Genomic DNA, 16537 nt, shown 5'->3' on the forward strand with positions numbered 1-16537 from the left:
TTATTTCAGAATTTGTGGAAAGTTTTATCACAAGGTAGATAGTTCACTTTCTTTGAAGCTGTTCTGTATTCACTTACTTACTAACTAACTTTATTTATTTATTTTTTTCAAATTTGTGAGCTGCCCCAAACTTCTCTCTCTTGGCAGTTCACAACAACTTAAAACAGATTAAAAATCAAACCCTCTAAACAATTTAAAACCACAGTCCATTTATAAGCTTGAGTAAAAAAATAAGTCTTTAGAGACTTATATGTCTCTAAATATATGTCTCCTACTAGAGATGGTTTACTTGTATATACTGGATCTGCCCTTTAGATTGAGGACAATTTACAATATTTTAATGTTTCCTCCCTCTCAATTTCCCCCAAAGACATGTAGAAAGGAGGCACCCAGGTGAGTGAGCTCTTGTCCTCAGCTCCTGAAAAGACCAACAGCATGAGACAATGTTTTATGAATCTTATGTAATTTCCTTGTTTTAATATTGTAAACTGCTTTGGGTGCCTTTGTCAAGGCAGAAAGGTGGTATCAAAATGCAACAAACAAACAAACACAAAACAAAACAATTGAATGCCTGATATAATGTCTTCTCTGCCATTATATTTTCACCAGCTCAAATATATTCCACACACCTACCCAAATAGGCTCATGCATAAGCACCGTATACACTCTTCCCTGATTTGTATCCACCCACCATCTCCCATCATTCTCAAACCACATCCCTTACCCAGAGGATATGCTTCTATTTTAAAATGAATTTATATTTTTACCCAAGTCTTTCATTGGGTTCCCACTGGTCTACTCTCCAGATGAAGGAGTTTGGAATTTGCACTCTGGTTTTGGCCCTGAATATATGTCTGTAGCGTGGCTGAAGAAAGAGGGCTAGTTGTAGGAATGTAGCACAGGGATGTGGACCTGAGTCATTGGGCCTGTCAGACTGCTGTCTCTTCACTGTTCTGGCCGCACAACAATTTAAGCTGCATGTCTATCCAAACAGCTAAATTCACATCCAGTCCACACTGTCATGTAAACTAATCTTCAACTCAATTGTTAACACAATTTAAATAGCAATAGCAATAGCATTTACATTTATATACCGCTCTATAGCTAGAAGCTCTCTAAGCGGTTTACAATGATTTAGCATATTGCCCCCCAACATTCTGGGTACTCATTTTACCGACCTCGGAAGGATGGAAGGCTGAGTCAACCTTGAGTCAGTAATAGTCAGTATTGTTTGGCAATAGTCAGTAATTGATGAAGGCAGAGGATTAACTCAACTGTAGAAGGAAGACTTGTGGAAGGTTGAACCAAATAAACTGAAGCATATAACTGAGGTAGATGGATGAGGTGAACAGACAACACAAGGCCAGGCTTCCAGGCTTCAACTCAGGATGACACAAAACAAGCTCTGAAAACAGGGATTAGGTACTGTAACAAATAACAAAACACCCAGTTGGAGCAAAACATGCACCTCCATAGAGGCAGTACATATGAAGGATCTGGTGCTCCAAAATTGTTTCCTGGACTCAGAATCTGATTGTTAGATCAATAAAATCCCTTCCTTCTAGTATACATGTCCTCTTAACAAGCTCAAGGAAATGAATAAATTAATGGGAATCAGCCTCTATTTTCAGCAAATTGTGTGTTCCCCTTCTGTAATTTCAGCCAAATCTATCTGGTTTGTGTGGAATTAGAGTTGGGTTGACAAGGAAAAGGTGTTTGACTGTTTCATCTCTTTGACCTTAAAGCTGCAGCAAAAGGCAATATCCAGAGTAACCATTTCCGCTTCAAAGAGAATGTGGAGCAGAGTTCAGGCAAGTTGGATGAGTTCAGGGCTGTTGCTATTAGCAGCATAACATAAAATCTCTATAAAAGTATTCAGAAATATTTTCTTCTGCAAAGGAGCATTTCAAATGTAGCTACATTTATTTGGCAAACATACAGAATACAGACCTTGTTTTATGGAAACAAATGAAAATGAAGGCCCTGAATGTCCACACAGATTGCTTACTGTGGACAGTATCATCAGGCTACCAATATGGATTATGTTATTGTTGACTACTCTGGGAACTATTATGGTTGAAAAGCAGTAAGCAGATATTTGAAAGCAAATAAGTTACACTTCACAAACCTTATGCCAAAGCATCATCTCATACTGCTTGGGAGATGGCAATGGTAAACCACTCCTGTATTCTACCAAAGACAACCACAAGGCTCTGTGGTCACCAGGAGTCGACACCAACTCAACGGCACACGTTTCCTGTAATATGAGACTTGATGATGCCATGAGGCTCTTTTAAGTGTTTGCTGTAACAGACTCATATGGCTACCAACACTCTGAAAATTGATCTATTGCAGAGTGACACAGCATGTATGTATCCAGTCCTTCCTCTAAAAATGTCAGGATAGCACACAATGGCTGGGTTCACATATAATGTCAAATCAGAGGCTGGCAAAGCCCCAGTTTCATTTTTAACTTCAAATTGTGCCACAGACATTTGTCAAACTGCAGCAAGCCAACTCCAGTTGCAGGGGAGCCACACACTGCTTCTTGGTTTCTGAGGCAGATCCCAGCAAACTACATGGCCAGACTGTGGGCAAAGTGTCACCACATCAGCAGAGTGGACGCAAGTGGCCACAATCTCAAAGGGGGCATGCCGAGTGCGATGGTGCATTTTCAGAGCACTCTGCCCGCCTTTGGCAGGAAAAGTCCATTTACACCCATTTAAATACCCTGCAATGCCATGCTATGGCCGCACTTATTCTGCAAGACATGGCACTACCCCCCCCCCCCGGAGCCCTGCACGCTAATAGCCCCACACAAGCACAAATTCTGGGTTAGGGTAGGAGTGCGAAGGGCTGGTATTCTGCTGTTACTGAGGGAGGGGAGGGGAACATGGAGACCTACTAAGAGGGAATGAGGGACAGCAAAGGATGCTGGGGTGGGGGGTTTCTGTCCCACCATAACCTGCAAAGATGTCTCAAGGAGTGACCCCGACCAAGCAGTCCATGCAGACCCAACCAAAATATTGCTGTTGTCAGCTTGCTACTGAGTGGGCTCGCCCTCTCATGAAAGTGTCAGTCTTCTGGGGAAGGCTATGCTCAAGTAAGAGTGCTGCCCCACTCACAGGCTGTGAGCTCACATTGAGCCAGCCCACCCACCAATGCACCCAAGGGGCCCCTACTTGTATGGGCCCCCCAACTCTCACTGGTAAAAGATAGAACAGATCCTTCTAAATCTCCCCACCCTCATTCCCCATGGAGACTTTCACATACCCAAAGCACATCTAGATGCTCCACATGCCATGGCCCGGCCATATGCACAGAAGGGGAGACTGCAATGGGCCTTTAAATCCATTCGGGATCCAAGGTCCTGGTCTGGCATTGCACTGTATGCAGATTTGCCAGTTCGTTGATTGCGCAACTCCAGGGCAGCAGGGTCACTGTTTGGGGGCACGAGCAAGGGTACATGTCCACATGGACAGATGGGTTGGCAGGAGGCATGCTTCGAAACCTATTTGGCAGCAGCTGCCAAGACAGTGAACGCAGTTTCTGGGGTACCGCCACCACCGCTTCCCTCCACACAGCAACCTTGCTCTATTTAGAGCCCCAATGGCTTTGCACGTTTGTGAGGTTGCTGTTCGTGGGAGAAGGGGATGTTTTGTCATCACACATGATTAGAGATTGTGCCTGGCAAATTCTTGGGGCTGCCCTTTACACCTGGTTATGATCACACACACCCCAAAGTTGTTGGGCTGGCTGGGAAGCGAACAGGTTCAGGTATGGACCTTTAAACCCATTCAAAGTTCCCAGGCTCCATCTGCTACGTCACCGTATGCAGATCTGCAGGCGTGTGGATTCCCAGAACAGGGGAGCCCAGGTTTCCTTCTAACCCAGGACAGTAGGATCGTCCTTCGGGGGCACAGGCAAGGGGGCACATGTCCAATTGGGCTTTCAGGAGGCACACTCTGACAGCTAATTGGCGGCAGCCTCCAAGACAAGGAAATCAGTCTCGGGGGTACCCCTCCTCAAGGCTTCCCTCCACACAGCAACCTTGCTCTATTTAGAGCCTTAATGGCCTAGCACTCTTCTAAGGGAACTGTCCATGGGAGAAGGGGATGTTTTGTCATCACACATTATTAGAGAGTGTGCCTGATAATTCGTTCTCCTCCCCTCTGATGTTTCTTCTCATAAAGTTATGTGGGAGTGTCCCCATGGTCTGGCATTCATTGAGCGAGTGTGGTCTGCCATGCGTCAGCATACATCCTCACCACATAGGAGGAATAGCTCTTTTCACTGGAGCAGTGCTGCGGCTGCTGACCAGACCTACTCATGGGTAAGTTTAGGGAGTGAACATCCCCACTGGGAAAGGGGCTTCCCCCTCCTTAACCAACCTTACTGTGAAAAATATAGAACTTGGCAGGGCCACACCCCTGCTTGTGGCAGTCTCTTGAACCCAGACAGGAGCTCCTCACCCTATTTGCTCCGCACATGGATACCCTGTTCATGTTGACTATCCCTGACATAAGGGGGCCATGTGTCAAGGCATATTTGTGTGCATGGACAGTGGAGACACCGGGTTCCTTGATACTCCTTTAAAGTACCCTTTCATGATTCCCAGGTCCAGAATGGTGCTGCATCATATGTAGTAGATCTGCCAGAGTGGGGATTCGCAGGAGAGGGGAGCGGTTCCCAACTGCCCCTAGACAGTGGGATCACCCTTTAGATACACGGGCATGGGTGCACATTTCCACATGGGTGGATAGGCTGGCAGGGGGCACACTCTGACAGCTAGTTGTAGGCAGTAGCCAAGACTTGGGAGGCAGTCACAGAGGTACTCATCCCTACTGCTTTCCTCCACAGAGCAGCCTTGCTTGGTTTCTGAGCCCCGATAGCCTGCACTCTGGTGAGAGAGTAGTCCATGGGATGATGGATGGTGAGCACTAGAGTACCACCTGGTTAATTTTGGATTAGTGCTCCTGAACCACCATGGTGCTCTTCTCTAGAAGTGTGCACGGTTTTGGTCCGGCCTCATTGGCCAGACCGCCGGACCGGTCTGGAGGTTCGGAGTCCCCCCCGGTCCGGAAGGGGGGGGGACTGTGACTTTAAGCGGGGGGGTGGTAGTACTTACCCACCCCCTCCGCGCTTCCCCCTCCGGCGCTGTTCCTTGTTAAAATCTTCTTGGGGCGACAGAGCTCCGCTCTGCCGCCCCTGCCCCCGTCGTCGCTTGCAAGGCTTTCAGAAAGACGAGCGCTAGTGGCGCGCATGCACTCTGCGCAGCGCGCGCTTGTCTCTGACGCTGTGGGTTAGGGTTAGGGTTAGCTCTGTCGCCCCAAGAAGATTTTAACAAGGAACAGCGCCGGAGGGGGAAGCGCGGCGGGGGTGGGTAAGTACTACCCCCCCCCGCTTAAAGTCACAGTCCCCCCCCCTTCCGGACCGGGGGGGACTCCGAACCTTGCACACCCCTACTCTTCTCATGAGTAAGCCTAGGGAGTGTCAACATCCCCAAAGGGAAGGGGCCAGTGTTTCCTCTAAGGCATGCACATGTGCATGAACACACAAGTTGTTTTATGTCTGCTCAGTTAATTTTAGACCCCGCTCAGGTTGAATCAGTATGGCCCCATTCTGAATGCACATGCACGCACACTGCTTTAATACTACTGCCCAGGACAACACTTATTCTGTGCAGAGGTGGCGGGAGGGGGAATAAAAAGAATGCTGTAAGGGGCTGGGCCCCCTTCCCCAATCTTTCTGTTATAAAAATAGACAGCTGCTTGAGAATCCCTGCCTGCTACTGCCTTTTGGAGCTGACCCCGCGCACCCACCCCCTATGCTCCCCTCCTAGCACTGTGATGGGATGCACTGCCTATGTTGCCATGTCCTCGGGTGGGTCTGCACTGCTGCCTTTATTATTGCAGTTTGGAAATTGGCTGTTATGGTGCAGCCTGAAGTCGGACGTAATGCCTTGGCAGCCAAACCTTTGTGCTAACTGAAAGTTCAGATTGGAGTTTGCCGAGGCAAACCGGAGATTGCTTTCAGCCTGGAACCATGGTGGTTTCATGTGTTCGCATATAACTTGTAAGTAGAGAGGGGCATTCCCTGTAGTAAGACCTGGGGGTGGGGTGAGAGAAAGGGTACTTGGTGCCTTATCTGCTGAGGCAGCAGAGACATCAGAGGCAGAGGAGGCAGCAGCAGGGACTCCTTCAACACCCCCCCCCACACGGATGGATTCCCCTTTACAATAATATCCCTAAACTGGCCCACTAACTGGTTTGGCCTGGTTCAGTGGCCAGACTAGACTGGACACAGTTTGGCTGGACCCAGAACTGGGCCAGGTTGGTTAGGATCTGGTCCACGTTTAAACCAAACTGGCCAAACCAGTTCTGTGCACACCCCTAACAAGAGGTGGACTCTCCCAAGAGGCAGTTCTGAAAGGCAATGTGTTTCTAGTGTAAAAGTAAAATTTTAACTCAGAAAACAGTGTACCTCAACAATACAAGTTTGGACCCACTGGATTACAACAACAGAAGGAGAAATTCTGAGGGGTGCTGAATAATATTGATAAATTGTTTGTTTATATTTTTGCTTAATTCATTTTGAGCACCAGCTTTTCCCTCCTTCTTTTGTCTTGGCTTTTTGTTGCCAAATCATTTCCCTCTCCCCTCTTTCTTTATTGGCTGGGTTACCCCTAATTCTAGGAGGGATCCACTGAATCAGCTTTCCTTATGAAGAAAAATCTGAGATATTGTACATGATTAAGATATTTGAGCAAATTAATATTAAATGAGGATATTTCTAATCCCACTGTTCAAACTTCTTGACCCTATCTACCTCTGCAGTCAGAACACTGAAAATAATTTGCCAAAAAGCAGAGAGGGAAGGAATTGTTAATGCTTGTCACCTCCATTTGTGAATCAAGAAATCATTTCATCCATATGTGAGCTCCCATGAAGTTTAAAATAACTTCATCATATTTTAAAAATATTTGGAAAAGGCAAAGAGTGGCAACCTGCTATTCATCTCCCATGAAAGAACTAATGCATTCTGAAATATTATCTGCAAAGACAACTAGGCTATAATAGGAAATAATCAGGCAAGGTGCTGTGAACCCTGCCATTAACTGAATGCTGCACTTTTCAAGATTCTTTAAATTAAATTAAACTAGTCGACCCCACACAGAGCATCTGTGTGCTCTTTGGGGCCGGCGGTTACCTCTCCCCGCCCCCACCTTCTGCCCCAGTCTCCACTTCCAAGCCCAGTCGCCTCTCCTCCCCACCGCCACTTCTGCCCCCCCACTTTCTCCCCCCCTCCTGGGCCTTGCCTCCGTGGGTCCATCACTGCCTCTGGCCTCTGCGGCCAGGCCTGCCGCTGCCACGGCAACCAATTCTCCTGGTTGCACCTCAGCCAATCAGGCCCATCTGCCATCCAGCCAATCAGCTGGGTGCTGGGACGCACATTCCAAGGCACACCCAGGAGAATTATATATATAGATAGATCATCACTAAAGCTGCATAATTTACATGTAAAGGATTTTGTCCCTCATGTGGTCAGCTAACAGTAAATGGGCAGACAACCTGCCATTTACTATGTAACTCGTTCAAACTCTGGAGCCATATGTGCTCTGAGGTCTTTCCACCTCCTGCCCCTCTAATGGTGTGGTGGTGTTAGGTCATGTATGAGTTCATACAGCAAAATACTTTGGTAGGTTTAATACAATAACACATTTACTAAGTTCAAGTTCTTTCAGCTTTTTCATTCCTCATGGTTCAAGTCAGAGCACTGACCTCAGTGAGAGGGAAAACCATTATGTAGGTAAGAGCTTTGGATGTACACGAGACCTCCTGCATGCACAAAAGGCTATGAATCTGGTTGATAGGCTTCACAAAATCTATGCTGGGGGTGGGGTAGTCATGGATATACAGTAAAGTTATCTTATATGGTTATGATATGAATATCGTATCTTATATCCTGGTTATGATATGAACCCTGACTTGATCCTGATTAAATGCTGGTTAACCTGATTGGTTTGACTAAGATTGCCATGAAATTTTGAGTTCTCACAATCAGTTCTACAGCACTCACTAATCCTGATTACATTTTTAACCAGGATCCTTGTGATGGTGTGAACCCATCCTAACTAAGAATTGTAGACATGCCTATGGTGAGTCAAGGAAAGTTGTTGTGTAAAGGCACATTTAGGCATATTTCCTGTTGACACATCATAATATGTAATCCATGTTTGAATGAATCGTGGGAAGGAGATAATGGAAAAGCTGGTGACTCCAAAGAAATTTTCTCTACCACATTGCTTTTAAGGATTGATTGATTGATTTTCTAAATGTATAAACTGCTCTTTGGCAATGCTCCCAAAGTAGACCAAAGTCATATTAACAGATACAGTAAAGCAATACAAGATCATTGTCCAGGAGGAAGAAATAATACATACTGAGTGCCTGCCTAAACAGGTACTTTCCCAGGACACAAAAGATTGAAAGAGAGGAAGATGGATGGTCCTGTCAAGGGAAGACATTCTAAATTCTGGGGGCAAACCCAAGATGGTTCTGCCCATATAGTACCATGAATTGAGATGAGACACAGAGCAGGGCCTCCCCAGCAGATGTGGGTGAGCAAGATCGTGAAAGGTTGAGAGCAAGATGTTGGAGACACTTGTTGCTATCACATTTCTGTGGAGAAAAGAGGGTAGATAATATAGCATTACTTCAGTTGTTCTAGTTAGTGGTTTGGGACTATTTTATGAGGAGAGCACAACTAGCATTTGAGTAAACCATAAAAGAGAAGGAGGAGATAAACCTGGTTTGTGAAACATTTACATTTCTCTTGCTACAAGATCTTACTAGCTATTGTGGAAATATTAAGGCTTTCTTAATATACACAGAATAAAGTTGCAAAAAGAGGTAAGAAATACATGGGTAGTTGAAATAGTGGTGTTTGGCAGAAAGAATAATGGCCTATCAGACCTAAATGCCAAACCTTAATAAAACTTTGTTCAAAGGACATCCACTCAGGACCTTGCTGTGAATGACAGCTGCAAGCACATTGGACTATATTCATAAGAAATAGTCTGTGTGAAATGATTTTTTTCAGGGTCCCTGGGCATGTTCTGAATGCACATGATGCCGCCATAGCTGACGATATGGTAGTTGATCTGCTCAGTGCCTGGATGGGTGATCACTTGAGAATCCCATGTAAACCCACTTGAGTTCCATAATAGAAGAAAGGTGGGATATAAGCAGAATAAAATAAGTAAAATACAAGTAATGAAATGATGGCAAATGGAAATAATAAAATTAAAGCAACTGAAATACTTTTCATTTCTACTCCATTAATTTCAATGAGAAAGAGTTAAATGAATGCTCAGATCTCCAGTTGAAATTAATGGAGATGTACCTTGCTTTGGCTTACCTGTAATTGTACCCTTTCTTTGAATTCTTTAGTAATCAGCTGCAATTATTATATCCACAATTATGCAATTATTATATGTAAACCGCCCAGAGACGTAAGTTTTGGGCAGTATAAAAATGTTTTAATAAATAAATAAATAAATAAATAAATGCCGACATTCAGACATCTCAGGTGTTACACCATGAACAACTGCATGATCAGTACTATCATTTGCCCATTACTTGATAAGTATATACATGACCTTGGGTCACCCAAGAGTCATGTTTGATTATTTGCAATTTAAAATTATGTGATTGCAATTCATGATATGAAATTCAAAATAGTGCATAGGAAGATGGCACAATGTATAATTAACTTTACACTTTTTTTAAAAGCCACATTAGTAGCAGTATTTCATGATTTAGCTTCAGTTATTTGAGCAATAATTGATCTATAATTAGCTGGAAAAACAAGTACTTGGAATTACTTTCTGGGCAAAAGTATTACTCAATGCAATCAGGGCTTCCCTGTAATTTTAGATAATGACACGGAACTAGAATATGTTTAGCAGACAACTTTAAACAGATATAGCAGCACACTTAAGCATAGTTCCAGATATAGAATTAGCTATTTATCTCCAAACATATCCTTCTGTAGCTCAGATTTGTCAATTTCTTCCTCTCAGAGCAAGATTTGCAGGAATTTGTCAGGAACTTACTCTGCCTGGTTGCATAGAGAGATCTATAGAACACTAGCAATTAAGCATGAAAGCCAGCCTGACAGTACAATTCCTCTTCAGTGTGATTAGGTGTCAGCTTCGGAATGGTGGTTCAAAACATGTTAGAAGATATATTGTCTATGAAAAAAGTCCATTGATGGTATATGACTCTGGTGAGATCAGAGCATATTGCAAAAAACACATTTGCTAAATGCTGGAACAATGATTGTAAGGAGAAGGGAAACTTACTACCATCAATGGTGGACTTGTCCAAGAGATTTCCTATTTCTGGAAAGTGGTTTTTATAGAGATGGTGGAAATCACTGACCAGCAGATTCGGCCAGATCCCCTCTTAGCATTGTTAGGTATTTTTTCAGGAGAATTAGAGATACTAAAATCTAAATATTCACTGTCCTTTATGTTGATAGCAGCTAGATTGAGCACAGTCAGAAATTGGAAAGAGGGATAGAGGATTAGTACAACAAACTCTGGTATATTGCAACAGACGAAAATTTGACTTATCCTTTAAAGTTTCAAAAAGGTGTATTCCATCCCAGTCTTTTATTATGATTTGGCAGGATCTGTTATTATTTCTGAACTATAGAAATTATGGTATGGAGGGGACAACCCAATTCACTCAAGTTTGGAAATATGTATTTGTTTAAGAATAACCAAGAATGACATAGTAGAGTGTTATATTTCTAATGTTTTGTTGTCATAAATAGATTTGGGCCTCTTCTTTCTTTTATTTTTAATGATGGTTTTTTATAAATGTATTGTAATGGTGTCTTTACAAATGTATTATAATGGTGATTTAAAATAAAAAAAATCTATTTTTAAAAAGGAAAGAAAAAAGAAGAGATATTGCCTACTGTGAATGAATGAGGCCTGACCTCCTCTTTTTGTGTTACAAATATCTATACTGCATATGTAATTGCTTACTCCCTATGTTCTGTTTTAAAAAGCTGAGTAGGGATCAAAAATTCACAGCTCCTGTTCTACTGTTTGGTTCGAGTGGGGAAAGAGTCTTACTGGTTCACCTTTGGAGGGAAGAAAGGGTTTGATTTGATTGTTTTAAAAATAATGGAGTTGTCCTGATTGGTTTGTTTTGAAATTGGAAAGGAAAAAGAGAATAAAAGGAGTCTTAGTTCAAGTTAGTGGAAGTTGGAATTGGAGTCTTGGAGAGCCAGGAGTGAAGAGCTGAGAAATCACTGGGAGAATTAAGCTGAAAACTCTCCTGAGAACTGAATCACATGCAAAGCAGCGGAAGGAAAAGTCTGGAATTGAACCTCCAGTCCTGGAAAGGAAGAGCCAGACCTGAAGCTGAGCAAGGGAAAAAGCCACTCTCACTGCAGAAGCTGATTAGAAGTGATTAAAAGGAAAGTCCTAGGTGCAGGTTAGATTGGATGCATTTGTCTCCTATTTTATTTGTTCCTTTATGCTCATATGGCTGCTTTGTACAAAAAAATTCCAAACTACTACTGTTTTGAATTGAACTGTTCTAGAGCAAAACCTCTCTTTTTGAATTTAACTGTTCATAGCTTCTGTCTGTTTTCCACACCTCACACTTAGAAGCCTTTCCACACTACCTAACTTTGAATAAAACAGAGGTTTGGAAGGCTGTTCCAGTAGACTCAGCCAGAGAAAATATAGAAGTATACTTGATGGGAGTGGTGAATCTTAAAATCATGGGACCAGACCGGGCCGTGGCACCTATCTGAACTGTTTTTACATTGAAACATAGAATCAAACACACACAAAAAGAGTCGTTCATATAATTTATGGTATTATAGTTCCTTGCATGTAAAACACCCAATTCTTTCAAGCTATATAAATAATTATTTACTTGCATTGAGTTATTTTCCAGTTTGCAGTCTTCTAGTTTAGGTGGTGTTCTTAAAATAAAAAGTCTCTTGTCCTGATCCAACACACATAATCTGCATACAGAAATAGTTTTCCATATACATATATGCATAGAAAGCTATCTTTGCATATGTGAAGGGTAGCTTCATACAGTTTTACCAACTGCTGGTATGATCACGAGCTCCCAACAAGAACAGTTGGCCCTTTCATGTCATCTGAACAATCCAGTGTTGGGCTGCTGAGAAGAATTTCCCTTCACCTCCTGACATCCACTGTCCAACTTCAGATCTTGGTTATAAATGGCAGGTAGCAAAGGAAAGTGCTGCTCATCAACCTGATATTGGTGGTTTTGGACAACACAGGTGGGGCTTGCAATTTGTGCCAGGAGTGCACACTCACTGAAAACCACTGGTTCGTGGAACCAAACTTGCAGCTGTTACATGTGAAGCTGCCCCATGTGTGTAAGAACCTGCTACATGGGTGGGGAGGGAGGAGTACACTCCATTCACCTTCATAGCATAACTCCATGAATTGCTCCATGCAGTCTATGCTAGGAATGTGCACAAAATGGATTTTGCTCAAAATGAAACACAAAATGCTCGAAACATTTCATCGAAACAGCGGTCCACCCGCTGTTTCAACAAAACAAACTCAAAACATTTTCAGTGTTTTGAGTGCTTTGGCTATAGGGAACAAAGGGGAACTTGAAACATCCCATTGTTTCCCATGGGTAGGGACCCTACCTACCACCCACAAAAGAAATGGACAAATGGGTGATTTTAAACAAATTTTTAAACTTTCCCTCAAACCCCCATAGGAACCTATTGGAAAGGTTAAAAATTGCCCTCTTGCCCATTTCTTTTGTGGGTTGGGTGGTAGGTAGCACCCATCATGCCGTACCACACAACTCACTTTGGTGTCTCTAGGAGCTATGCATGGGGAACAATGGGTTTTTTGAGTTCCCCATTATTCCCTATGAACACATTTTGCAATCCTGCCTTGAAAAACACAGCAGAACAGAAGCACACAATAAAGGGGAATCTGTCCTTCCCGACACAGAACACACATTTCAAACACAGTCCAAAAATGGCCAAAAAAGAATAACTGACCCAGAATCCACTGCCAGCCACAGTAACATCACTGACACAATTTGCTCTCTCTCACACAAGAATCCGTTGCACATATGACTCCATTGCAACAGTTGCCACAGTAGCACCCTTGGCAGCAAGTATACCCATAAGCTCAACTATAACAGCTTCAGACGCATTTTGACCGAGTACACCTTGCAATGCAGATTGCAGAGCAGACCCCAGCAGTGAATGAATCACAAGTTAGTCTCAAGGCCAGACATGGAGCTCATCACTGCAATCACCTAGAAATATTACACACACACACACACACACACACACACACACACACCTGCCACTGTTCATTTCTAGCCACAATACTTTCTCACAAACAAAACAAACCACAACTCAAGGAAGGCAGGCAGGCATCCAGGTTCTGCCTATGTCAATCTGAGATCCAGCAAAACTAGATAGTTTTAGCAGCAATAGCACAACATAGTACTGAGAAAAGAAACCCAGAAAATCAAACCTTCCTTCCTCCTGTCCTGATGTATTCTCTTCTTCAAGAGAGGCACACTGTAAGGGTGTCAGGGGCATATCTAGGGGTAGGGCAGGCAGGGCACGTGCCCCAGGAGCCACTTGAAGGGGGGCGCCATTTAAATTTTTTTTTTTTAAAAAAAATGGCCACTGAAAACAAAATGGCCACTGTGCATGCTCAAATGGCCTCTGTGAGGCCCCCATGCCAGGCCTCGCAGAGGCCATTTGAGCATGTTTGTCAGCCATTTTGTTTTCAGCGGATATATATATATATATATATATATATATATATATATATATATATATAAATGGCCACCACACATGCTCAAATGGTCCCTGCAAAGCCCTAGAGGCCAGCGAGGGGAGCGGGAACCCTTGCAGACCCACCCCACAGCCTTTAGGGGCTACAGGTATTATTTTTTAAAAAATTAATATAATATAAGTCACTGTACACATATTCAGTTTGGCACTATGTACAGAGAATCAGGGCTTGTGAATAATGAGCTGAAGCTTATGAGCTAGGATTGTATTCATTTGCTCTTACTTTGCTTCTTGTGAGAAGTGAGTTAAATGTGATGTCTTGCTAATATGGCTATTAATGGTGAGTTTGTCTTTGAATCAGTGTGAAATCCTTAGTAATAAGGCCCACTGGGAGTTTCTTGCTCTCTTTCTCTCATTTTAACTGTCTTTCTGAAATACTAGAATATATTCCAAGCAGTGACACAGTTTACTCTGCACATCTTTTAATTATTTTCAGAGTAAATAGGGACAAGTCAAATTCTCCATTTCTTTTAAAAACTTATGTAATAGTGATGCTACAATGCATAGTAGAGAATTAGACATTAGTTTTCCAAGTATACCTCCACATAGTATTTGGGTATTTCATGAGCCCCAGCATACTGAAATTTGTAGTTTTCTAAATTGTTTTTGAAAAATTAAAAGATTAGCGATCTTGACTTGTATTTTTCAGCTGATATTATGGTAAAGTTATCTGAAAGATGGGTGTTGGATGTTTGGACAAGGGGCGCAATTTCAGTGCTTGCCCTAGGTGCTATTTTCCCTAGATACGCCTCTGAAGGGTGTGCACACTGTGTATGTCTCTCCACATCAACTTTACAATGCCTGGGCCAAAATGAACCAAACCGGTTACACATCAATGGGTACACATCAATGGCGCAGTTTGTGATGCTGTCATCCATCCTGATTCAAGACAGTGTACGCATGAACATTTGAGGTGCAAGTGGGAACCAATTTAGACCAAATTTGGTCTAGTTGTATGGACACCTCAAATGCATAGTTTGTGATTATATCATCCACCCCAATTCAAAATGGCAGATGCATGGATGTTTGAGGCGAGAGTGGACTAACTTGTGAACTGCCTAACCAATTTGGACCAAATTAAGTCCAGTTATAGGGATAGTGAAAGGAAAGTAGGCAGATTAGTTCTTACTACAGCAACTTATTTTATTATATTGTATTATCTATATATTTAATTCTCTAAGGCGTACCCATGGCTAATCCCATGTGTGGCAGTTCTTGCGAGAGTTCGAAAGCAGAAGCACCTGATTGGGCAGTGGGGATTCCATATGCAGATAGGGAGGAGGAGCCTGTGAGAACAGAAGTACCATGGTGATTGGGCAGTGGGGAATCAATATGCAGATGGGAAGGAGGAGCCTGTGATGGTTATGGTCAGTTGTAATGCAACTGTTACCGGGAAGAAGATGTTCTTGATTGTAGAGGAGAGGACTCTATATCACTATAAAAGGATAGTAGGCAGGGGTCTGCGAAGAGATGTGTTGTGAGGGAGGAAAGAGCCCTATAATAGAAGGATACTGCCGTTATGTGAATTAGATGGGCAAAGATCTGGAAGAACAGGAAGGGGGGAGGGGGAGGGAAAGAAAGACAGGGGGAAGAGTGAGTGGAAGAGAGTGAAAGAGAGAAAAAGAAGGGAGCGGGAGAGAGAAAGAGAGAAGGGCAAGGGATGGGCCCAAGCCTGTCAGAGGCCTTAGGGGAATGAGCAGCCATAGCAGCACCTAGTTTTGACAGCAAGGAAGGGCACAGTCAACCACTGCTGCTGTTTGGGGCTACTGAGGCCATTGGTGGAGGGAGGCAGGCAGGCAAGGGACAGGCCCAGGCATGTCAGCGGCCTGAGGGGAACAAGCAGCCATGGTGGTGGTGGCAGAAAAGAAGGGCCTGGTCAACTACTGCTGCTGCTACTCCTGTGGGGAGTAGCAGGAGCAAGGCTTGGGTGAGGGTGGGAAGGTCTCTGGGGAAAGGGGGCTGCAGCTTGGCCAATAGGTGCCAGCAATGCTGTACCAGGAGGGGTGAGGGGGGTGGAATAAATGGATGGAGCAGGAGGAGCAGGAATGAGGCTCAGGTGAGGGTGGAGAGGGTGGATAGGGAGCTGCAGCTTGGCCAATAGGTGCCAGCAACATTGCAGCTGTGACCAAGAGGGGTGAGGGGGATGGAGTAAAGGGAGGAGGAGTGACCAAGAGGGTTGTGAGGGATGGAAGCAACTGGATGGAGGAGGAGGTCCAGAAGTGCAGCTCATATGAGGGTGGAGAGATCTCTGAGGTGAAGGGAGTTGTGGCAGGGGATGAGGGGAGCAATTAAGTACTAACATGCAGATGCTCTGTGCAGGTTAAGCTTCTTGTTGTTGTTGTTGTTGTTGACTATTACAGAGGCAGTCAATTCACTTTCTGAGATAAGAGGAATGTATATCTTTGACTGCACTGATGCCATTACTGTATTTGGTTCTTCATAGCCCCCCCCCCCCCTTTTTGACATTTCAATAAGAAAAATACTGTGTAAAACTAATCAGGCTTGGGGAACATGTTTTCTTTTAAGGCCACATGGCAAATGTGCCATACAGCAGAAGGCAACAGATAATGTGAACCTTCTACTTACAGATAATTAACACAGTTTACATAAACATGACCATTTTGATTCAATT

Source organism: Hemicordylus capensis, chromosome 6, assembly GCF_027244095.1.
Source record: "Hemicordylus capensis ecotype Gifberg chromosome 6, rHemCap1.1.pri, whole genome shotgun sequence".
NCBI lineage: Eukaryota > Metazoa > Chordata > Lepidosauria > Squamata > Cordylidae > Hemicordylus > Hemicordylus capensis.